At 46.5% G+C, this 25,206-nt stretch overlaps 2 long non-coding RNA genes across 3 annotated transcripts; both read left to right on the forward strand.

The window, feature by feature from the left end:
- The first annotated feature begins 167 nt into the window (after positions 1-167).
- Positions 168-8,748, forward strand: LOC108403096 (uncharacterized). Its single transcript, XR_001854613.3, has 2 exons — positions 168-698; positions 3,656-8,748. It is a non-coding gene; the product is annotated as an uncharacterized lncRNA (long non-coding RNA).
- Positions 8,749-18,371: 9,623 nt separating this feature from the next.
- On the forward strand, positions 18,372-21,398 carry LOC118971834 (uncharacterized). Of its 2 annotated transcripts, none has more exons than XR_012121402.1 (3): positions 18,372-18,505; positions 20,624-20,738; positions 21,112-21,398. It is a non-coding gene; the product is annotated as an uncharacterized lncRNA (long non-coding RNA). The 2 variants fall into 2 exon arrangements; XR_005060514.2 differs by having other exon boundaries at positions 18,383-18,644.
- The last annotated feature ends 3,808 nt before the right edge of the window (positions 21,399-25,206 follow it).

A 25,206-nucleotide genomic window follows, 5' to 3' on the forward strand; every position in this document is an offset into this window, starting at 1 on the left:
CAGTAGTCTTACTCATTCCTGTGTTAGCAGAGCTTAGCAGATAAGGAGGAGCTTAATAAATGTTGACGTGAACAAATAAATAGATAGTAACCACGTCAAAAATGATCAGTTCAAGAAGAGAACGAGATTGGCTTCCAAATATTGGTCAAGAGCTTAAAGTAGGATGAGCCAAGGATATATTTGATTGACAAGGTTCATATGACCAGGTGACTTTTCTAGGTCTAGAAATCTGAGGAGGTGACCATGTAATAAGAGACAGCCTTCTTGGAAGGAATGAGTTAAATATGTTTAAACCTAGGTTCCTGGGGGAAGAACATGTCCTCTGGGAGCCACGGCCTGCTCTACCCCACTGGCCTCCATGTCTGCCTGCGCTGTGCACCCCTCACAGCAGAGCAGGGACGCCACGCCGGGCTTTCCAGTCTTGCTTAGTGTGCTTGGCCAAAGGTGACGATGACTTAGTGGGCTAAGGTCGTGCCCTCCCTCCCTTCAAATCAATAATTTAATGTGACTTATCAGAAAGAGAAAGAACTGTTTACTTTAAAACTCTGGATCCCATAAAGGGAGAGGGTAAAGGCCTAAAACCCACAGAAGCTCAGGGCTGCGCCCGCAGCCGCCCACACAGGCAGCAGACACGCAGAGGGGAGGCACCATCCTGCTGGCCAGAGGCCCTGGGCTGGGGAAGACAGAGCTGACTGCAGGTAAGTGCCTCTCTCTCCCCACGCACCTCCCATCCCCAGTGGAAATTAGGCTGTTCCGGAGGGACACTGACTGAGAAGGACACTGACTGAGAAACAGGGGGCAGCTGAGACCCAGGAGTTTAAGAAGACCCCACAGAGCATCTGCGCAATGTGAAGTGTCAGCCGCAGAATATTTGAATTTGTCTGCCATGATTATTGTTTCTCAGAAAGTCTGAGAGAAACGGAGACTTTCCTGGAGGTTCTTCCAAGCCCAGTGGAGGGAAAGGATGGGCAAGGGAGGAGCAGGGGGCCCAGAGGTGGCATGGCATTTCATCTCTGCCCTTGGAGTGGAGGTACATGAAGCCATTTCCTGTTCTAGGAAGGTCTGATTTAACATTAACACCAAGGCCTTAAGCAGGATCCCGCCAGCAGCGGACCTGGAAGGAGGGGGTTTACTTGGCCAGGAATCCTCCCGTCCCCTCCCCCAGGCCTCAGGGCAGGCACAGGAGGCCCACTGTGTTTCGTTCTTAAATTTCTAAAATGCCACAACAGCTGTTCCTCTGTCCAATATGTGCTGTTCCCTCAACAGCACTGGATATGGTTGAAGATCTGTGCAGAAATGAAACTGGTTTCTAGGAATCTCCAAGCCTCAGCAATTCTCTTTAAGAAGAGTCTGTTGAGACCCCGCCCACCCTCCCCGAGCCTGGCTTAGAATTTGCCCAGTGATTCCCTGTTCATTCCTGGTTTGAGATAAATGTGGGTAATCGATGCATGCATAAGGAGCTTTCCAGATTTTCCCTTCTAGATGGATTTCAATGAAAAAAGAAATGATTCTTTGCTCCCTATTGACAAGAATGTTCTATTTTAAAATTTCCATGTACTTGCAAAATGACAAGATTCGGGCATATGATACCGACTTCCTTCGTCTTCATCTAGACTATAACAGCCAAAAGAACCAAATTGATGTGTTTAACATGTCAGTTTGAAATAACAATGTACGTGGATTTAGAATTGAGAAAAAGCATCTCCATTCATCTTTTGCTTTTTAAGAAATCTTTTTGTTATTTCAGATGGGTTAGGTTTGCAGCAAGGCAACACCTCACAGTGCCCAAAGCATTCTTTTCTCAGCCTGCTGAGGTTGGCCCTAGAACGTCTCAGCTCCTGGGAAACAAAATATGAAAGTAATGACATGCTGCTTGTGCCCAGATCTGACCTGAGAAAGAACAGGGTGTTTTGTGACATTCCTGGTACTTGTGAATCTAAGACATCTTGCAGGGAGCTGTGATGCACACAGGAGACTTACAGGTTGATGAATTTGCTAGAGGGTTAGGCTTTGTAAAGGGTTCTTCCTAGATGAACTCCCCCTCCTCATTTATGACAAGAAGCCCATGACATAAAAAGAGGAGCAAACCCAGTCTGGACTGTTTTCATGCCTGAGGGCCCCATAGGCGGAGCACATTCTGAATTGGCCACAGCAACTAGCAATGTCTGGAATTCAGTCTAGGTTGGGAAGGTGAGGGAAGGGAGACTGAGACACGGCCCAGAAATTTAGTTAGTTTTAACCGGCATTTAGGAAAGCTGACTCCTTGACCTCTCTCAGGAAATCTCAGAAAGTAAGGCCCAGAGGAGAGGGTGGGAGATTTCTGTGGATTAGATCAAAGTTGAGAAGCTAAATAAGGTCCAGGCCTTTTCTAAGCTGTAGAAAACCATGCGGGTATTTGGACACATCACCCTGATTAATATCCAACATCTTTGCCTTAGCATTAATTTCCTCTCAGGAAATAACAGGTATAATTATTTCCCAGTCAGCTTATAAATTTCTATTACTATTAACCAGTCCTATTTAATTCAGTTGTTAAATTTGAAACTATTAGAACAAAATATTTTTTAAAGCTGCAGAATAAGAAACGACTGCAAAATTTAAAAAATATTTCCAAGTAAATCTGGCATTAATCACTTACAATTTTCTTATTAGTGACATAGTATCAGGTGGCATTTGAAAAAACTGAAACATTCTATTTGCTTGTTTAAGCTGCTTAGCAAGTTAACAGAGATTAACCTCTCTTGCAGGTAATCAAAGAAGTAATAAAAGATAATGACCATTACAGCTATGTTTAAAAACTGTCCACAAGGCTGAGAACATAATAGGCATTCAATAAATACATGTTTATTGATTGGTACAATAACACCATACAATTATTGTGCTGCATAATAAAGTATTTCCCTAATAATTTGCTGGAAAATTAGCCTGAGGCTCATCTCTCTGCACAGCTGTTGACAAGCAGTACAGGAATGGGGTAAATTCTAGCCTCCCAATTGCAGAAGAGCATTTTGCAGGAAGAAATTTTTATTAGGGAATTCACACACACACACACACACACACACACACACACACACACACACACACACACAGAGACTGGTTTAAAATAGTTGAAATTTGAACTATTTTTCTCATTCCAAAATTTCTATATTCATTATAGAAATTAATAAATTCAGAGAAGCAAAAGAACAAAAATGAAAGCATAATTTCACTGTTCAAAGGTAAGCGTAGTTCATATTTGATGTTTTTGCCCCAGGCATGTATACATTTTCTCCAGAAAGGGGCTCATACTGTGTATACTATCTTGTAGACTCCTTCATTCAGTAACTTATTTTGAATCTCTTTCTAAGTCAACAACCGTCTTTCTATAATATCAACTTAAATAACCGGGTTGTACCATAAATATATTACCATTCTCTTATAATTGGACATTTAGGTTGTTTGCAATTTAACAATAATAAACAATGCCTCTGTGGCCAACCTTATAGGTAAATCTTTTCTACAAATTTTAGGACTTTTTCACTGAGATCAACTTCTTGGACCAAAGAAATAGAGGCTCATTTGGAGGGAGGAGTTGGTACAGTTTACCAGAAGGCATTAAATTCTTCCTCTTTTTTTCTTCCCTGTTGACATTTCCTACCTTCTTCTTCTTCTGCAGATTTTTGAGAGCCGAAGCTTACAGCACCCACCTGGAGAACTAGAGGGGTGCTCAGACACTGCTGTAACGTCCTGAGAAGGGAAATGGGCCCAAGCCCTTGCTGGATAGAGCGCTTTCCAAGCAGGTCCTACCAGGGCCTTTTAAACTAGCAAATTGTTCACCTCCCACTGATTCTTCCCAACTGAGGCCAAGAGATTTCTGGAGCTTCTTGTCATGGGTAGCAGCATCCGTTAACTAACTAGGAAATGGGGATTCTTTTTCTAGGTCCTTCAGGTAAAGACCAAACGGATGAGCCCAGCTGACTCATTAGGAGGGGCAGTAGGGAAGGGAAGAACCAGATACTTAATCACACAGTTGTGTCCACCATGGCTGCCCCCAGAGGGCTGTTTGCGTGACTGGTACCAACTAGAATTCTGGAGTCCGTATTTGGTGTGAGTCGCAGCAAAACTGCCTAGATGAAGGATTCCACCTTGAAGAGAGTAGGTCAGCAGTGGCCCAAGTGGCACTTCCGTGCTGCTTGCAAATGACCGCACTCTAAAAAGGCAAGTCAGGGTCAGAGACTGGAAAAAGAAGTCAGCCACTTGATAGGAAAATAAGCAAATTGACACAGTCCAAAAGGAAAGAAGGGGGGAAAAAAAGGCAGGCAGGGTGCAACGCTCAATCCTATGGAGAATGAGTGGCATTCATGCTGTGCTTATAACCACACAGTCCAGGCTGAAGAGGGTGATTTCATGGACTGCACGTTAATAAAGGGCTTCTTTACCGAAAAACACAGAGGGATCATTTTTAGTTGTTAAGAAAGAGCCAGTTTTATGACCAAAGTAAGACTCTGGTCAAACGTTAATAATGCAGTTATCCTGTGAAAAAAATAAATTGGCCCCCAATTCTCTCCTCTTCTAGCATTTGAGGGGAAATAAAGGATTAGGTCAAATGATTTATTTCCTCTCCTTCTCCACTGTGGGCAGGAGTTCATACATCAGTGAGAAACCATTTTTAACAGGAAACCGAGAAAACCAGAAGGTATTTATTCACAGGTGGCTCCCTTTTGCTAGAAAATGAGTATTATTAACAAAAAAAAAATTGAACAGTTATTTGCTCTCCATTTTCCTCCTTTCCTTTGTTCCCCACCCTTTCCACCCACTGCTATGGTGGAAAATGACTGAATAAGATTTAAAATCTGAGCACCGTTGGATGCCTCTGTATCCAAGAGATGTTACACTGAAAGCAGATGACAGCACATCTAAGTGCCATATCCCCACGCAAAATAATTTTCATTTTGTTAGACTGCAGAATTTACCACATTTACTGCTGATGGATTGGGATCTATGGGGAGGGAGAAGTTGGGGAGGCTCTATTAATCTAGTAATATTATTATGGCTTGTAATGTGGTCTTCCACTAAGTATTTGCTTCCTAAAATTGATTCCCTCTAGATTCTTTCTCAGCACTTTGCGAAAATTGATGCAGATTTCCCATTCATTTGCATAGAATATCTTTGTTCCCCCTGGCAGGAGGACTTTGTGGGGTGGATGAAGAACACAAGGCAGTACTTTGTTAGCTCGACTGTTCCAGACACAGAAGCCTGACATCTTCCTGTCTTTCCACTGCTCACGATGCTCTGTACTGGTGACCTCTCTTTTCTCTGCTCAGGTCACTGGACGGAGCTGGCAAGCTTCCCTGGTGATGTTCAGTGGCAATGGTGGTACGTGGAGGTGAAGTTAACACCTTCATGGCTACAGATTTTCCTTAGCAGAGCTGTGGAGTGTGACAATGGTGTTTGTGTCCAAACTATCAAACGCCATTATCACACTAAATAGCTACTGTTAGGCAATCCTTCCGTTCAGGAAATGCCTCGGCATCTGTTTGGTATGGGAAGAAGGTTCATCTCTGAGCAGCGCTCCCAGTCACGCATCACTACTGAATAAATTCAGGTCCCTCGGTACTCATAACCAATATGTCATCTGAACTTTGCATCTCACATGCAGTTGTTAAATATTTTAGCTGATAATGAATACTCTTGTTTTCCTCGGTCAATAAAAAGATTGCAGAGTCCCCCAGAGCACCCAGCATAAGACTAGGCACATGGTAATTGTTCAACCCATGTTTATTGAGTTGAAATGAAGTTAGGAAAGTGTTAGATGCAGAAAACTCAAATGGGGTTAAATCAAGGTGATGCAAACCGCAGGTTTTTGGGCACAGAGTTAGGTATGCAGGTCTTCCACTTCTCATCATGAAAACACAACCTTCTAATAAACTTACATGTGACTTAACTGACCTTTCAGAAATTCTGGCACATGTTTGACTTCTACTGATTTTAATCAGTCACCAGGCTGATTACTGAATTTGTATGCTAGGTCTCTCTTTCTTATGTTTCAATGAATTACCATCAGGAAATTATACATGAACTGTGCTTGAATTGCCATAGCAAATCTGAACATTTTAAACCCAAGCAGCTTCTAGGACAATTGAACCAGCTGGAAGGTCTGGTTTGAAACACATTCTTTCTCTGAGAGACATTTAAAGTAAGGAGTAGGGTTTGTTTGTGTTGGGCTAAAGCTTATCTCTCATGACTTGGTTAAATGAGTAAGTACATGTTTAATCAAATTGAAAGAGTTGGGGCTACCAGCAGAAATAAATTCATTTATTCAATAAGTTCAACCATTCCTTTATCAAAATATGTGTATCAAGTAGCAGCCACCCATGTGGGGATACTTTTAAATTAAACATATCTGACATCATTTCCAAAAATGGGCATTCACTGGTTCATATTCTGCTTGGAATTGTAATTCTTCCAACTATATTTATTAAGAGAACAAATAAGCAAAACGTTGCAAAATAACTCCAAGTTCCTTGCTGGAAAGCGCCACGTGAGTGCCATCCACGCAGCTGTGATACACGCAAAGGCTCCAAGGGCCTGAGAAGCTTCCACCCAACGAAGAGGGGGTCCATCCCCACGTGCTCCTCCTGGGGCATACCACTTCTTCCCTCCTGGCATCGTCCACCTTCAAGAGGAGAACAAGACCCCCTGAAATAATTATTATACTGGTATTTGTTTTTTGTGTATTCCTGGACAGAGCATTAACTGAAGGAGCATTGATAGAGGTCTGTACCATTACACAAACCACCCCCAATCACACTATTTCATTTGATGCAGTGGAACCGAGGGCCAAGATGACAGGTTGGGGGTTCCTCCCACAGAAGGCAAACTGAGACTGAGAATGGTTCTGGAATCTTCTGGTCATGCAACCACAGCTCAACATGGGTGTCCTAAATCTCAGGCTCTGTCTTTCACCTCTAGCCTTCCTTGGCCAGACTATTCCAAGAACCTCATGATTCACTGCTGAGGCTCTGTGCAAGTGGGGTAGTTGTACCAGTATTTGCTCAGTCTTCTTGGCCCCCTGTCTGCTTCCTCAGGGGGTTCTGAGGGGAAGCCTGTGGGTAAGAGCAATGGGCCATTTGACAGTCTGTGCTGTGAGTGTTCAAAATGCAGAGAAAGCCAAACACTGTGAAACACCATAATCATGACGTGAGGAGGAAGAGAAGGGGTGGCTAAGTGGTAGTTCTGGGGTTAGGAAGAGGGTGGCTGAACCAGACATGGAGCAGCTAGCTAGTTATGGGCCACATGCCTCTGCATTCAAGGCCCCGGAGTCTTTAGGCGCCAACCTTCCCAGGCTCCACACAAAGTAGAACCACCTCGCGCATTCCCCTTACTCCTGCTCACCCCAACATTTTGCTCAGATGGAATTAAACAGGGAGCCCTGGAAGGGCATTCGACATGTTTCTACTAAGCTGGCTTACACCATGCCTTATTATGCTCCCTGCCTGGGTTAGTTCTGCATCCAAGCCTGGGCACCACTCCTTCTCTAACTCTCTAAGGAGCACACAGGGACGGCACGCCCGCCCGCCACTCTCCACGGAAAAGCTCCTTCTAACACGGTTCTGCTGCTCCAAGTCCCTGATTACGGCATCCTTCTCCAGCCCAGCTTACACCTCCTCCTCTCCCTCTGGGAAGATTACTGCCAGTGTTCTCCAATAAAGCATTCCTGGGGACACATACTGACTCTGAATGTAGTCTGCAAGATGAAAGGGTCCACTTGGTAGTGCAGTAAAAATCACACTCAAGCCAGAAGGCAGCAGAGAGCCCAGGAGGCCGCATTGAGATGTTTCCTTCCCCAGCAGCCAGGCCTTACTTTGCTTTGTGAATTGTGTTGGTGAGGCCCTAGGAGTCCTTCCACCTTAGTACATACAGTGTGTGCCTTGAATGTGACAATTACCACTCAGGGCCTGCCCAATGTTCCATCCAGCCCCAGAGGAAATTTTGTGAAATAGCATAGCAGTTACCCTATGTAGATGGCTATTCTACACTATTTTTCTAAACTCCTCTTAAAGCTATGTTTTCCACTTGGCATACTTCCTTTAAACATAAGAGAATGGAAGATTAGAACTGGAAGCCAGTTTGCAATTTCTTCCAATGAGGAAAAATGAAGCCCAGAAAAGTTGCGGAACCTACCCAAAGTTAGTCTGTTAGTCTGTGGCCGGGCGGGACCCAGGCTTTGCGGCCTGTCCTGTGGTGTTCTGTGCTCACGGCCTGCAGAGCAGGCTCCCAGGGAAGGCAGCACTTGCTGAATGAGGGACCAGGCACCACGTGAAGTCCCTTTCCTTTCATTCATCTGCAAATGTCCCCTCAGGTGTCAAAGGGACACTCCCTCCTTTGGTATTCTAGAGCTGGGGGCATGGGTCCCCCAGCCTGCATCATCTACCATCCACTGGACAGACATGGGGTGTACAACCTTGTGCGTGGAATTGTCTTGGGCTCTGGTGACACAAAGAAGGAGGCTGAGTCCCTTCCCTGAGCTCTCTATCTAGGAGTTGGATGGTTACCTAGACGAAGACCTTTAGGCCTCAGGGTGCTAGATGCCATCTCAGAGCCATAGATAAGGAGTCCATGGACTTTAATGACGCCCTTCATTTCTTTTCAGATGAAGAAACACTGCATCTCTGACATTATCATCTTGTTACTGTTGGAAAAAAAACCACTCTTGTTTCCTTTGATGAGGCAATTGCCAACAGATTATAAAGGGGATGTTGTCATGTTGGGCAGCAATTTTGCATGCGAACGAACATCTTGCTGCTTCTACTTTGTCCCTTGCCAGCATATGAGCAGCACGGGGTCTGCTGAGGGATCTGAGTAGGAGTTAGGGAATGGGTTAGAGCACTTCTCAGTATGTGCATGGAGAATTTTTATTTCTCAGAGGAGCTGGGGATGATGTGAGCTGGCTGTCTCTCACGACACAGGCTGGGTTAATGCTCATAGCACCCGTCATCAGGCCCTTTCCTTCCTCACAGCAAGCCCACTCCGAGGCCACCAGCTGAATGTCTCATTGTCCCTTGGTTTCCCCTCCTTTGGGGCCAGCTCAAGGAAGCTTTCTGAAGGGAAAGGAAAGTTTCCAACACACATGCAAGTTCACAAAAATGTGCATGGCTTCTGCAAATTCCAAAGGGCTGGGTCATAAGACTGTCTAATTTAGAAAGCAGGGTCACCATGTGTGTTCTGAAAAAGGTTATGTGATGCAGATTTATTGTGTGCTTAAGAGTATTTAAACACTGTATATAGGATGCGAAGATGAGTAAGACACTCATTCATCCAACGAGCATTCAGCCACGTTCCTACTAAGCGTTCCTACTAAGTGACGTTAGTCACTGAGAATTCAAAACTAAGATGCTTTCTCCAGGATATAGGGTTGACAACCCAGTGAGGACACAGACAGGCAAATGAGTGACAGCAGCATAGGGCTGCAGGTGTGGAGCTCCCCGGAGGCCTACAGGAGGGAAACACTGTGCATAGGGCATGAATAAGAATAAGAAACAAGGCCTCTGGTATAGAAAGCACACCGGAGCTTCAGGCTGCCACTAAGGACAAAGAAAGTCATGATGTTGGCAGGTGAAGCATAGTGTTCACCTTGAGAGAAGCTGAGTCACCTTCAAGTTTCCAAATTGTCCCCCAGCCATCTCCTCCAGAGAACAGGTGAACCATGAACCTGGAGTTTATTTGCTGGGGATTTTCCCCTCAAAAACGCAGCCAAACATCCACAGAAAATAAGCACATTGTGCCATTTTGCAAGTGACAGGGGTTGGCGTGTGTCTATGTGTTTGCAGTGCACATGTATGCGAAGAATTTTAATTCCTCAAAGGGGCTGGGTAAGATGCCTTTAAAGTCTCGTTCAACTGGGACTTTCTTTTTTTAATCAGGGAAAAGCCAGTGCTATGATGTACACCTTGGGCTGAAATGAGCACCCCCCATAGCCAAGCCCTTTGCCCGAGGGGTGAGGGCGGAACACTCTCCACCTAGGATACTGTCCCCTAGTGGTAGGATACAGCCTTGCACATCGTCACATCAGTGGTCCCCCCAAGGATTTCAGCTTTGCTACCTGAGTATTCCAAATCGATTGCACTAAGAGCTTCTGCAAGCGGAATCCAACTTTAATTTTGATAAAGTAAGTTTTCAAAGGCTTGAGGGGGAAAGGGAGAGGAGTGGAAGAGAGTGTTCTACTGAGTCAGCCTGTTAAATACACCAGACAAGAACTAATCTTGTTCTACCTAGAGAATAAGTTCCTTCCCTTTCACTTTTCTGGCACATTTAGCCCAGTCAAAAGCTAATTAACATCCTTCCCACTTCTTAAAGCTGCTTGTCTTCTGTGCAGCACAACCCGTCCTGTTTCTCCACACGGCTTCTAATTGCAGCTGGATAGAAAGAAGTCAGAGATTCTCCCCCACTGTTTGGATGAGCCATCGACTGCATTTACAGTCCCCCTCACTGAGCACTAACAGCCTGTGCCCAAGATTCTTCTGGTCTCTCCTATATCTCTGCTTGAGCTCAGGCTATCTCAGAGCAGATCCTTTGCTCAGCAATTAGAGTAAGTGAGATGCTCATGGGTAAAACATATCAAGGGCCACTACATGTGTCCCAAAGGGTGTGGCTACAAACCACCACCCCACAATGTACACAGTATGTTGGGGAATTTTGATTGCAAGAAGCCATTTTTCTTAGATTATCTCAAGTAATTCATTCTTAGAGTAATATTTCTTAAGCATCCGCTAGGTACAAAGCACTGAGCTGGGGAGAGTTTTGGGGAACAGGATGCATGGCAGTAAAGGAACAGGAATCACATGGGGATCCCCAAAGGGTCATAAGGTAAGACCTTGTGGGGAGTGGCAGGACAGTCAGGATGCACAAGTGCTCCACGATTGGGCTGTCTGGTCACCCCCAGGCTGTAGCAATAAACCAAGCCTCTACCATTTTGGTGATTCCTTTGCTCCCTTTTACTGGGCTTCCTGCTATCATGTCTGTCTCCATCCTTACCTATAGTTTCTGCTCACCTGTAACTGCTGATTTCTCATATCTTCGGCTAGTTTTGGGGTCTCATGGCCCCTGCTACTTAATGGCCTCCACTTGCCCACCTCCTCTGGGTGTCTTTTCAGTTTCTTCCTGTGCTACCAAGTGGCTTCAAACCTCCCTGCACCCCCAGTCTGGATCCCTGAGCCAGAGACTTTGATTGCTTCAGTTAAGCTGTGTATTTCCACTGGGCCAGAGCTTCACTCCAGGCCCCGACATAGGCTGCTGGTCAACCTGCAGGGCAGGAAAAGACAAAGGGGGTGTATATGAGAAAGTATAATGTAAGAACTGATTTGTATACTTTACTTTGAGCAGGAGCTAATGACCCCCCAGATGAAAAGGTGGGGGAAGAATTATCAGGAAGGGGGCCAGTATGTGTAAAGTCTTAGAGTGAAGTGGACTTTGGAACAGCCAAAAAAAACTCAAAGCTGACTGATGCGGCAGGAATGTGAAGAGCAGACAGAAGATGAGGCTGGAGAGGCGGGCGAGGGCCGGCATCCCGGCAGCCGGATGGAGGAGGAGGAGGAGAGGGCAGGCACGGGGGCCACTGCTATTTCAAAATCATGCATCTTATGGAGGGGTCATCAAGTTCAGGACTGGGTCAAATCTAGACGGCCACCTGTGTTTGTAGGAACTAAGCGTGGTGTTTATCATTTTGAATTATTAAAAGAAATCAAAACACGAACACTTTCATAACACGTGAAATTTATATGCAATTCACATTTCAATGTCCATAAGTAAAGTTTTACTGGAATTTGCCAACTGCTCCCATTGACCCAGTTTAGCACTGAAAGTCTTTGATCCCAAAAAAACACCTCAGGTCCCAGACAAATTGGGAGGATTGGCCACCTGCAACGTAACCAGGCTCATTCATTTACACATTGTCTGTAGCTGCTTTCCCGCTCTGGTGGCAGAGTAGGGTAATTATGACAGGGCCAAATGGCCCCCAAAAACTAAAATATTTACTATCTGGCCATTTATAGAGAAAGTTTGCTGGACCACTGATCAAGACCAAGGAGGAGTAGCTAATTTCTTTGCTAAAATAAGGGAATATAACTGATTGTTACTGTCATGAGAGAATTAACCATGTCTACATATTTTTCTCCATTGGAAGTTGATTCCTTTTTTAAACCTAAATTAGGTCACATCACTCTCCTGCTCAAGATCCTTCAGTGGCTTCCCATTCCAGTGGGATGACATGCAAGGATCCCATACATCCCTCTCAGACAGGGCTGATTTTTACCCTGCCCTTCCCCTCCTCACTCCACACCACACTCAGCCCCTTGCTGTTCCTCAACCATGCCAAGTACAATCCTGTCTCAGGACCTTTGTACTTACTGTTTCCTCTATCCAGACCTCTTCTCCCAGATACATGCAGACCTCCCTCCTTCGTCTCATTCTTGTTTCTATTCAAAGTTGTCTTTTCCAGGATAAACCTTTTCCCTTATCCAAGTACTTACCACCTTCCAATATAATTTTTTATTTGTTTATTTTCTGCATCCATTCTAGGACAGGCACATGAGGACAGGGACCTTGCTGTATTTCCAGCTCACAGAACAGTGTCAGTCACATGGTAGGTTTGTGATAAATATTTGCTTGATAAATAAATGTCCAGTAAAGTCAAGAATCTTATGCATGTCTCCAGAGCTATATACCCTTGTTCACTGGACCATGTTACTATTAATCAGTATTGGATTCTAGCCAATATTGGTCCTGTTATAGTTATGTACCTGCAGTTATGTAGCTACTTGCCCATGAGCTTCTTTTCCTGCCAAACACCTTACCTTTAATCATCTGAACATCTCCTCGATGGATACCTAATGCCAGCTGCTAACCTGATATGCTGCCATTTCTCTTGTCCTAAGGATGGATGCATTAAACCCAAGTCCAGGGGTGGTATCAGGTTCATTTAACCCTCTGAAGCTGACAAGGACATTCTATGCAGAGATGCACTCACTCTTCTAGGTGAGAATCCAGAGCTAGCATCCAATCCTCAAGCAGGTCCCCAACCCTCTGAAGGCTGAGGCACCTCCAGTTTTAAGCAACAAGAGTTCATTTGCCCCAGAGTATGCTCAGCTTCCAAGCCTGTGTTACAGACCCTCCTGTGGGATGCCCTCTAGTCCCCATATCTTGAGATCCATGCTTGTGCTTTTAGTACTCAAGCTGGTTTCACTGGGATGGGCTCTTTGCCTCTCTGGAAGGTTCCACCCTTCTCCCACATTCTGAAACCTTGCAAACAAACCACCAGGCTCCTGTGCGGCTCGCAGGCCCCAGTGGCCTCTCCACGGCAGCTGTTGTCTTCCAGGCAGTGGAAAGTACTGGAATGAGCCTCCGGTCCCTCAGGGAACAGAGAAACTCTCCTGAGAAGAGCCACTGGCCAGGTCCCACCCAGCAGAATGGCTTAAAATTTACTTTCTCAGGAACATGAGGCCTAATCTACATACTCTTTCAAGTATCTGTGCTGCAGGATGCATTTCCTGCCAAGGCTGAGGGCCACGGGGCCCCTGGCAGAGATGAGCCCAGGGGGAGGTGTCCCCGGGGAACGTGGCGCAGTCCGCCCTGTGAGCAGCTGGCGGGAGGATACTGGGTCCCTGCCTTTCCTCAGCGCTGAGAGGACGCTCTTCTCCAGGGGGAGAATCACTCCAGGCAGCTCTGCAAAGCCAGCAGCGAGCGGTCTGTCTCTTTCCGAGGCAAGGAGAGAGGCGCTGCCCTCCTGATGCACCTCGGGACCGCACTCCGCTTGCCCCTTCGTTACCTTCACCACCATCATCTTGTTAGGAATTCTCAGACTTTCTGGTCCTAGAGAAACCTTAGACCCAACCCATGGGCTGTTGTGGGTTACAGACTAACCACCACCACCTAACTAACCAGCACTGGCAAAGGGCAGTGTCCTATACACGCTCAGGGAGGCCGAAGGAGGGCGGTGCTCCAGGGTCTCACCCTCAGTACCGGTGACCTTTGGGGCCGGAGATTCTTTGTTACTGGAAAGTGCCCTGAGCGCTGTGGGATGTTTATCAGCAACCCTGGCCTCTGCCCGTGAGAGCCAGTATCATCCTCCCAGTTGTTAACAACCAAAACAGAGAAGGCACTGACAAATATTCCCTGGGGTGCAAAGTCCCCCCCATCTGAGACCCACCGCTCTAGCAGCTACTCCTTGACTGGGAACTTCAGAACAAGAGATAAGAATGACAGGAGGCTTGGGGGGTGGCGGGGGTGCTGGCAGTTAATCTGGCTGCGTCAAATGACACCAGCTGTCCTACAAAGCGAGGCGTGTTTGCAGGGTGAGGAATGAGAGGAAGGGCAGTTAAGTTAGGCTTAAAGTCAGAGAACAGGAGAGACAGGCCCCTCCTTGCGGAGGGAGGGGTGAACAGGGGCGGGCCAGAGCTGGGAGGGAAGGCTCCAGCCACAGGGGAGGCACCGGGGCCTAGGCCTGCCCTGGCTTCACCTGGGACCAGTCCCAGCTCACCCTCTGCGTGAAGCCACCCCACTTCCTTCCTGTGGGAAAATACTTAAATTGGGCACATGCTGGAGTCACAGGCATATACAGAGACAATATGTCTATTTTTAGGCAAATAGAGATTCAACAAGGCAACTGCACCCAAGTACAAGGAGACAGAAATACCAGGGGCTATGGGAGCATAGACTCAGGGGCTCAAAGGAAGACATCCTGGAGGAGGTGATGTCTGAGTGGAAACTTGCAAGTGGAGGTTTTGCAGGCGAAAGCAGAGGGGAGAGTCCTGGCACAAGCTTCTAGGCTGCTACTGCCTGAAAGTCCTTTAAAAGGAAACGCTTTTTGCTCTGCTTTTAATAGAGTGTGAAGAGCAAAGCAAACAAAAGAGCACTTGGGGCCCAGTGGGGTGGCAGAGCAGGAAAAGGGGACAAAAGAAAACACATCTCTGGTTACCAAAGGGGAGGGGTGTGGGCAGGGAGGGAGAAGGGGATTGAGGGGTATTATGTTTAGTGCACATGGTGTGGGGGATCATGGGGGGAACAGTGCAGCACAGAGAAGGCACATAGTGGATCTCTGGCAACTTGCTGCACTGATGGACAGTCACTGCACTGGGGTATGGGTGGGGACTTGATAATATGGGTAAATGCAGTAACCACATTGTTTTTTCATGTGAAACCTTCATAAGAGTGTATATCAATCATACCTTAATAAAAATAAATCAGTCAATTAAAAAAAAAAGAAAACACACCTCATGCTACAGCTGGTCTCTGACATGCGGTATCAACGCACCTGGGAGCTTATTAGATTCTCTGGCCCATCCCAGTCCCATGGCAGCAAAACCTCCTGGTAGGGCCGGCACCTGGGTTTTAACAAGCCCTTCAGGTGATTCTGATGAAGTGGGCACAGGCCTGGACCACTGTGGTGCTCATCAGGGTTTAATGAGAGAGCGGCCACGGGAATCAATCAGCCAATTACTCTTGCCTTGGCAAAGAGAGCAGCAGAGTGTTCTCGACCTTGGCTGTGCGCTGGAATCCCACTGAGAGCCTCCGAGGTCCCAGCGCCCAGGCCATGCCCCAGACCAATGACGTAAGAATCTCTGAGGGGGACCCAGGCACTGCCATTTGTCAAGCACTCTAGGGGACGCTGCTGAGCACCACTTACCCTAAAACTAGGTGTTAGCAAGATCCTGTATTTTGAATGATTTTGAGAACTTCATTTTTAAACAGAAACAACTTATGTGAAATTATGTATCAAGTAACAACTGATTCAGACAAAATGGAGCTTTATTTCTCTCCTTTAATGACAAATCAGGAGGCAGAGAGCCTAGGTCTGGGCCAGCAGTCTTTAACCATTTGGGTCCACAGTGTCTTCAGCCATTTGGAGCCTTGTGGATGGCCGTGCTGTCCTGTCCCCATGGTCACAATATGATTACTAGAGCTCCAGCTATCCAGGAAAGGGAAAAAAGGATGAAGGACCAAAAAGGTAGTTGCTATTTAGCTCGATCCCCTTTGAAGAACACTCCCGGAAGCCCCACCTGGAGACTTCTGCTCATACCTCACTGATCAGCAGTGTGACACAACTACCTTCAGCTGCCAGGGAGTCTAGGAAATGCAGGATTTTAACCAAGCACTTTACCACTATGAACAAAACTGGGGTCTGTTTCTAAAAAGATGGGAGAAGTGGATATTGGGTAGACAGCGCTTTTTTTCTCTCTCTCTCTCTTTCCCATGTGGGCTGTTCTGGTAGCTGGGGATCAGGCAACACAGGAGAAATGGGTTGCTGTAGCAGGAATGGAAAAAAGAGCACAAAACATACAGTTTTAAATTATTTTTTCCCAAACAAACTTTCCAGAATCAAAGAGTAAAACAGGACAGTCTTTGCACCCAGGGAGGGGAGCAGTGGGTGGCCTGGAGTAGCCTGCGGGGGGGAAAGGGTAGGACCCTGGTCTGCAAGGTCCAGGCCCTGAGGGAAGGGGCTGCAGAGAGCGCCACCTGGAGGCTGAGCTAACAAAAATTGACATAATTTGAGGAGCTACATTAGCTGTTGACTGGTCACTGTGGAGTGATAATTCTGTGACAGCTGCCTGCTCGGGCCCCTGGAGTGTTCAGGAGAGGATGTCCACATGTCCATCGATGCCCAAGCCTGGCTGAGCCATTCCCAAATGCTGCATGGGGACATAATATTCCCCTTAGTGGTCCATGACCATAACCCCCTCAGAGAAGTGAGGGAGTTGCAGTGGGGGTGGACCCCCAGAGTTGCAGTCAAGGTAGGAAAAGCTAGGGCCTGGAACATGGCCCCACATCTGAACCCCAATTCTGACTAAGTATGAGGAGTGTCGGGTAGTCAGGGCCAGCAAGAGCCCAGCTCTATACAAAATGAGGGAAATGACTCATAACTTCAGGAGAAAGCAGAGTGACCTTTGAATCGCCCACTCTTTGCTACCCCATTTAGGACTTTCATTGTGTGTACATCTATGGATGGTGTAAATATATACATGTATTTGAAAATGAACTGTGACCAATCTCTTGTCATACAATGCATATAAAAGAATAAAAATAGACTAAAGTTATTTGGTGAAACATTTCATAAGCACCCTGGAAAAGTTGATGTTGACTCCCTGAGCAATCCACCCAGTGAGGTGTGTCTGTCTTGCGCCCAATGCAAAAGGAATAAACTTTAAATGTGCCCAGGGCACTGACGCCACCTTGAGGGTAGTGACCGTGGGACCCCAGGAAATGGGAAGGTCCACAAAGATGGTTGCCTTGATATTTTTCCTAGAGTGAAAATAAGCTAGGGCTTACCTTTGGGGTATATCCCCAAAATGTCTTTCTGGAGGAGGGAGTGATGGATAAGGCAGGAGGCAGAAGGTCTGATTTTGGGTCATGGCTCAGGGGCTGAGTCATGAATGACCCCTGAAACTCACTGAACATGTATTTCCTCCACATAGAATTTTCTCCCAGAGAAAAGAGCCATTCAGAGGCCTGATGACGCTCCCCCTAAATTGTCCTCAAGCTTAATGGCGCAGTCCACATTTGGGAGAATAACCAGCTCTGTACAGATGGAGAATGACGTTATTCCATTTCATTATCAGACCCCCTTTTCCTCCTCCACATCTCTGCACCCACCAACCTTGGGGCCGGGCTTTCTGGTAACCCACGTGAACATATGAAAGGGGTGATTGTCCCAGGCAGCCTAGCTTCATTGTTTGTTGAGATGCATGTTTTCACCCAAAGGTTAACTTTCCAGGTGAGTAATACAAGAAGGCAGAGAGAGTTTTGTGACAGGAGGGTGTTTGGTGCCCTGACCTCAGATCACATGGGCAGTGGCTTACTGTCCCCACGAGGAGGGCTGGACCTGCCAGGAACATGTTTTTCTCACCTTGAGAAAGTGGTGCTTTAAATTCCTTGGTAACACTTATAATTTGGTAAAACTGGAAATTTCAGGAAAATAGGCTTGAGTGTAGGCTTCTTCCCTGGAAAGTTCTGTATTTAAGTAACTACCTTCCTTTATGGAGTACTGGAGGGCCTCCTTGATGACTAGGCCAAGCATAAGCACCCAGAGTTGTCCTCTGGCTTGTACTGGTCACTTATGTCATCGTATCTCAGGGAAAAGCTGTAGGAACAGGAACAGTACTCCTGTTAAGCTTTGTCCATAGCTATGTGCAACTTTGTGATATTGTGATTTATAATAAACACATATTTGGTCTCGGTCATATTTCTGACACAGAGCTCCTAAAACCCTTGCAATTTTCTAAGTGATGAAAGCAATAAGCACGTCCTTTGTTGTGTTTATGTTACTAAGGTGACTTTTGGAAAGGCCTAGGTAACCTAAGTGGGGGGAGGGTGTTGCCAGGGAATCAATGATGTGATTAGAGGCTTGGAACTTTCAGCCCCACCTCCCAACTTCTGGAGATTGAATCAGCCACTAAGGGCCAATGATTTAATCAATCGTGACAACTAATGAGCCTCCAGAAAATAACCAAAAGGGCAGTGTTCTGAGCACTTCCAGGTTGGTGAACACATTACTGAGCAAGTGGGGTGCCCCGAGACAGCATGCAAGCTCCACGCCCTTCCCACCCCTTCCTCTAGGCATCTCTTCCATCTGGCTGTTCCTGAGTGATACCTTTTTATAATAAGCCAGTAATCCAGTAAGTAAAGTTCTCTGACTTCAGTGAGTTGTTCTAGCAAATTATTCAAAACCCGAGGAGGGGGGCATGGGAACCTCCAATTCATAGCCAGCCAGTCAGAAGCACCAGTGACAACCTGGACCTGCATTGGCTTCTGAAGTTGGGGGCATGGGGCAGTCTTGTGGGACTGAGCCCTTAACCTGTGGGTGGCTGCAGGGGGGTGGGGTGCAGCGGGGACAGTCTGATGCTCTCTCCAGGTGAACGGTATCAGAATCGAGTTAAATTGTAGGACATCCAGCTGGTGTTACAGAATTGCTTGTTGGTACTGGAGAAAACACATTGGAAACTTGAATATAAGCAAGGGATCACTGTGGGCCAGGGCCCTGTGTAGGGGTGCATCAAATCCTACCACCCACAGTAATTTAAAGTCAGTCCCCAAATCCCACTGCCCAGGCTACACCCTAAGCAATTCAACCAGAAGCTCTGGGGTGGAACTTTGGAATTTCTGGGGTACCACCACTATTTCCTGCAGCTCCCTGATATTCCAGTACCCAGCCGAGACTGAGAATGACAGGGTGGTGGGTGAGGGAGGAGCCCAGAGAAAGTGACCTTTGATTAGAGACCTAAAATGTAAGGAGAGAGCCAGGAGAAGTTTTTGGAAAAATACCCAAAGAAAGGTAAAAATGAGATTTTTCTAATAATTCAGAGGAAAACGCCTTATTTTCCTTTTAAAAATTGTGGATAAAATGAAAGTTCCTGTGGCCAGGATTCTCACCTGGCCCTGGTTGGCTAGCTCACTGCACACCTGTGGGCAATATGTTGCTATTGACTCTATATAAGGAGCTCTGCCTAGTGCTCTGGGTGACACGGTGGCAGGGCTGAAGGCTGCAGGAGAGCAGAGGCTGGAGTGGTGGCAGCACCGAGGACAGAGGCCCAGAGGATGGCTGTGCGGGCAGAGAGGCCCAGAGGCAGAGACAGGCTTGCTGCCTGCAGACTTGCTCTGAGTGAACAGGGTATTAGTGATTGACCTGCCACCATGGAAATAAAGTCGGGTATAATCCTTTCACCCCAAGAACATTCTACTGTCATATCTTTGGTCACACTGAATCCATAGTGAACTTGCCCGGGGCTGAAACCAATTGGCAAGACAAAATGATTATTCTTTAGGAAAGACTGGCTGAAGAATCAAAGTTAATACCTGGTATTCTCAGGCATGAGGGCAGCTGGGACATCAAACTTCAACCTAACTAGGTGGACTTTTCTAAGGAGAGCCCTCTCCTCCCCCAGGGCAGTTAAACAGGACTTGATGGAAAAGGTGGTTGCTTGCTTGGGATTTACTACATAAAGTCTCCGTCAGGGAACTAGAACTCCAGGAGGTGAACCAGTGAGGGCAGAGGGCACTCGGCTTCAGCTCCTCACACTGTCTGGGGTGGTTTTCCTTCCTTATTGAGCCTGTCACTAGGAGAGAGGGAGGGCGAAGATGAATCATGGGCACAGGACCACATGGAATTTAAACCCTCAGTCTCGTGCAGTGAGCAGTTTGTTTGATGTATTGGTTTCCTGTAGCAGAAGTGGAAACAATAGTAAAGACTATCGATCTTCAGGTCCATATCATGAGGCATTGTCAGCAAGATGTGTAAGGATAGACATGAATGATGACAAGACAGAACGACCTCCTGGGAAGCCGCAGCAGTAAGAAGTGAATCAATTACCCAGGGTGAAATTTTCTGCAGTCGGTTGGTTCTGAGATACAGCTGGTGCTACCTGCAAACAGCGACTCCGCTGCTGCACATCACCCGCCCGAAGGACACTGCCAGGGTTTCCCCATCTCAGCCACTGGCTGCTGTTCCTGCGCTCCTTCTTGGCTGCCCTGACCTGTGTGCAGGGCTGACCCCTGCCCTGCAGAGCCCTAGGGAACCTGCCTGGAAAAGGAAGCTTCCAGATGCTGCAGTAGAATAAGCTAGTTTGGTTTTGACTTTGCTCTTGCTTCTCTCTTCCAGCTGTGGGCCACTCCGAGCTTCCCATGACTTGCTCCTGAACCCTTCTAGCCATGGTCTCTTTTGGATTTCCAGAACTCTCCTGCCTGTTGGCCCAGAGATGCCTGGGGAAGATGTGGTGAGGAGCTCTGCTCTCTGTTCTTGCATCCTGCCTCCTTCCTGAGCATGCACTACACTCTCCGGTTGCTCCGGGTGGTGTGCACGGCTAAGCCTAAAGCTCCTTATGAAGCCACAAAAACAAGCCAAGCATCCTGACCAATCTGCAAGTTTTTGGTCCTGCTCAGTCATGCCCCCAAGCCGCTCCCGTTTCTCCTTAATCAATGGCATACCTCTGGGTTTCCAGGCAAATTTGTTTGTTGTCGCCCCAGGATGGTATTCTTGCTTCTGAACCTTGCCTCTTTGAGATTCTTCTTATGGGGACTACCTTCCTTTTCTCTCCCTACTGAGCCGTCACCACCTTACATGTACTGCTCAAAATTTACCTCTTTCAGACAGAGGGAAGATGAAAGAGACGCTAGGAGCTTGAAGGGCCACTGATCAAAGCCGCGCTTATCTGAAAACAGCATGAAGACAATGCAGTCACACTTGTCAGCAGCCCCTGGGCCTCGCTCAGGCAGCAAGCACTCCTCAATGCTTGACTGTGAAAGTTCAGAGGTGTGCAGTGGAGTCACTAAACCTCTGATCACCTAGCCCTCTTAGGAGACTGGGTGGCTGAGGTTAATAGAGGGGCTGTCTAGCATGAGACCGGTGACACTGTGTGAAATAGCTTTGGAAAACTGAACCCTGAAAAAATATATTACAGAAATCCATCATATGACATGATTTATTCTCATCTTCCTCTTATTATCAACACTAGGGGAAAATAGTGTTCGTTTACACTTGTAGGTCATGTTTAAGTGATGTTTTGTGTATTATTTTCCCTTAGCGGATGGTAAAATGATTTATGAAACTCATTCTTCTTTTATGAATGAGATACAGATATTTATAGATAAATAGCTTCTCCAAGCTAACAAATATATAAAAGCTGAGTCGTGAGAATAATGATTCCTATCTATTGAGTGCCACTCTAGGTCTGTTATTTTTTTTGCACGTAAATTAATTTTCACAGCCCTGCAAGGTAGGTCTTATTATACACATTTATCAGAGGAGGAAGGTGGGGTTCAAGAGAGGTGACATCACTCTCCAAGGTCACACACCTAGTAAGTGTTAGAACCACTCCACCCTTTTCTGCCCTGGGCTCCCTGGGAATTCTGGAAGTGATGGGGGAAAAGGCCAGGATGTTGCAGTTACTTATAGAGCCACTGACAAACGGTGGTGGGAGAGTAAAGGCTGGAGGAGGCTCTTGGAAGAGGTGACAGGACAGATGTGGGTCAGACTTTGCCCAACGTCTGGGCAAAGAGACGAGAGAATCAGCCAGCTCTGGAACAGCCATGTCAGGGCTATGCAGTCAGGGAGGGGAGAGAGGGGATTAGTGCATTTTTAAATCAGGAGTAGGGGTGTCTGGGCAAGAAGAGGGTTTTCTCCAATCTTTATTCAGAAATTTGCTGAAATGAACAAAAAGAATGAACTGTATGGAAGCATACCTGATACACAGAGAAACTAGAAACAGTGACAATCAAAACCACAGACAGAAGAATATCCATTGTGAAACACGGAGGGCTTGAAGGCATTCAGGGATAAAGCGATCAATTTAACACACATTTATGAAGCATCTACTATGTTCCTGGCTCTTCTAGGTGTGAGAGGTCCATCAGTAAACAAAAGAGAAAAAGATCTCTATCCTCTTAGAGTTTACATCCTGATGGGGAGATAAACACTGATCAAAATAAGTTTGTCCAGTGTGCAGTGTATTAGAAACTGGTGTGGGCACAGGGGAAGGCCCAGGAGGGTCGGGAATAGAACGACATGGTGGGGGTGATTGGAAGTCAGGGTCAGAGGGCACCAGGGGCAGTGCTTGGTGAGGCTGTGGGGTCATACTGTGGGCACTTGGTGGGGAAAAGGCCTCGCAGTCACTGTCCAGGGCCTTGGGATTCGGAGACAATTGTGGCTCCAGATGACGACACACACCTTTCCATCTCTTGAGAAGGGGAGAGGTTTCTCTAAAGCTATGGGAGAGTGAACTGAGGTGCCCAAATGATCTTTGCCCGGAAAGGTGAGGCTGTAGTATGGATGGGCTCCATGAGGCCCAGGGACCGTTTCTGTGGGCCGGTTCCCAGCAAGAGGCCAGAAGGAGGTCCTGAGGGGCAGGGCACACCCCATCTTTACTTCCTATGGCCTGAGCCAGCTGCCTGCAAGTGGATGTGGGTGTGAAGAACAAGGTGACTGTACAGGTTGAACTGCTTTCCCCAAATTCGTATGTTGAAGTCCTAATCCCCAGAACACCAGCATTCAAATTTATGTGGAGATGGGATATTAGCCAAGTTAAAGTGATGTCATTAGGGTAGGCCTTAATGGAGTATGTGTGTCTTTATAAAGAGGGGACTTTGGGCATAGCCATGTACTGTGAGTGAGGCTGCCACAGGTTAAGACAATACAATCCTGTTGTGTAAGCCCCCCAGTTTGTGGTCTACTTTGTTACGATAGCCCCAGGAGACTAATACAGACCCCAAAGAAAATATGGTGGACAGCTCTTCACCGAGCAGCAGCCACTGTCAGACAGATACAGAGAAAGAAGACACGAGAGGGGTGGAGAGGAAGGTGGAGGTGAGCTATCCATTAGCATTGCTTCTAATACTGAAATGGAAGTTACTTCCCTAAAATAGAAGCCGAAAGACTGCTTTTCTTGATCCGATCTATCAAGAACATATGATTTGGGAAAACATACCTTTTGAGATTATTGCTATCTGCGACCATTTGGATCCCTTTGAAAAATAGAATTTCAAACAATTTTGATCTAGTGGGACAAGTAGTGCTTGTAAATATTTGTTCATTGCATCATAAAGTTGAAATCTGTGCGCACAAGGCCACACAGATGACCTTGGCCTCCATCTTGCGTCTCAGCGTTTGCAGAGCACTTTTAGAACAAGCTGGCTCTCAAAGGATTTCAGAGCTGCTACAGCAAAGAGTTGGAAAGCATGCCCTGTGCTGGGAGTCAGAAGAGGTTTCTGTGTCTCTTTGATTTTTTTTTTTTTTAACTATTTGCCCAAGTGGCATCTGCAGATCGAGATGGGGGAGAAACACCAATCTGTTCACTTTTGCACACATGGTCCAGCGGAGCAGAACGTACACAAAGGAAGCGAGCCTGGACCGCGCTGTGGCCAGCTGCTCCCGTCCAACACACACAAAACAGTACATATATTTAGGAAAGAGAGTACTTTATGATTAGAAAATAATCGTTCCTTCTTCTGGCATTCTTTTTAATAAGAATCGATTGAACTTACTTGTTGTTGTGAGGCTTGTCAGAGGCATGGCTGGCGAGGCACTGGTTCAATAGATAACATGAAATATTAACACAAACTAGTCATCTACACAACCAAAACTAGACCTTCCAGAACATGATGCCCACTAGCAGGAAGTCATCACCTCTCTGCCATTCTCATTAGTGATAAGCCTGCTGTTGAAAACACAAGCCCATTTTAATGAGACGTTCATTTATTTTTGTCATCTGCCCATCACAGAGCTCCTCTGTCAAGCCCCTTATGAAACCAAAATACTTACATGTAAAACAACCACCCCGCAGGCCTCAGGGACAAAATCCCCAGTGGGACCCACCAGGCCATCCTCGCCTGGTGCCCAGGGTTGAACATTTGTTGTGTTACCACTGTACACTTACGAAGACAACTGGGGAAATCAATAGAAACTGGACATGTTGCAAACTGAACTCAAACAGTGGCAGTGAGTGTGGGCAATTCTGAGACCCGAGAACACCACCTTTGGTGTAAGAGAGCCCGCTGCACGCTCACCCTGTTAACCGACTGTGCAAGAAAGACAGCAGTTCATCTCGGAACAGACGGTCAGGGTTTGGGTGGCTGGACAGATGGCCACACAGACCCAAGGCCACCCCTAGGCCACCTGTCAGGGACAAATCCCACTGCCGGCGCCCCTTCTGTCCCTGGTCCTCCAAATGTTTTTCCACATTAAATCAGATTACAATAAACAATAAGGGCGCTTTGAAAAAAAAACTATAAGCATCTATGAAAGGGGAAGGGACAGCTCCATCCAAGACGGGCATCCCATGGGCTGACTGAGAAGCACAAGATCTGGGAGTAGAAAATCTTTTTCCTTCATCCGTCTCTCCAAGTCAAAATTCAAAGCCAGCTACTCTGAAGGCGAGAGGGTTACAAGATGACTTTGACTTTTCACTTTGTACTTTTCTAAATTTTTTTTTATTTGTGTCACTTGGGTTAATACTATTTTATAATTACAAATTATTACTAAAGCAAGTTCCCTGGTCTGTTGGGAGGGCTCTGGTCACACACACACACACTCATATATATTTATGAACATAAATTCTAGTCAAAACATGCCCTGTGCTTTTTGTTGTGGAATTTTCTAGAACTCCACTGCTAAATACATCTGTAGGATCTCTATGGGGAAAGCAAGCTGCAGGCTGCCTCAGAGAAAAATGAGCAATTTATCATCTGTAG

Source organism: Manis javanica, chromosome 9 (genome assembly GCF_040802235.1).
Source record: "Manis javanica isolate MJ-LG chromosome 9, MJ_LKY, whole genome shotgun sequence".
NCBI classification, from domain to species: Eukaryota; Metazoa; Chordata; class Mammalia; order Pholidota; family Manidae; genus Manis; species Manis javanica.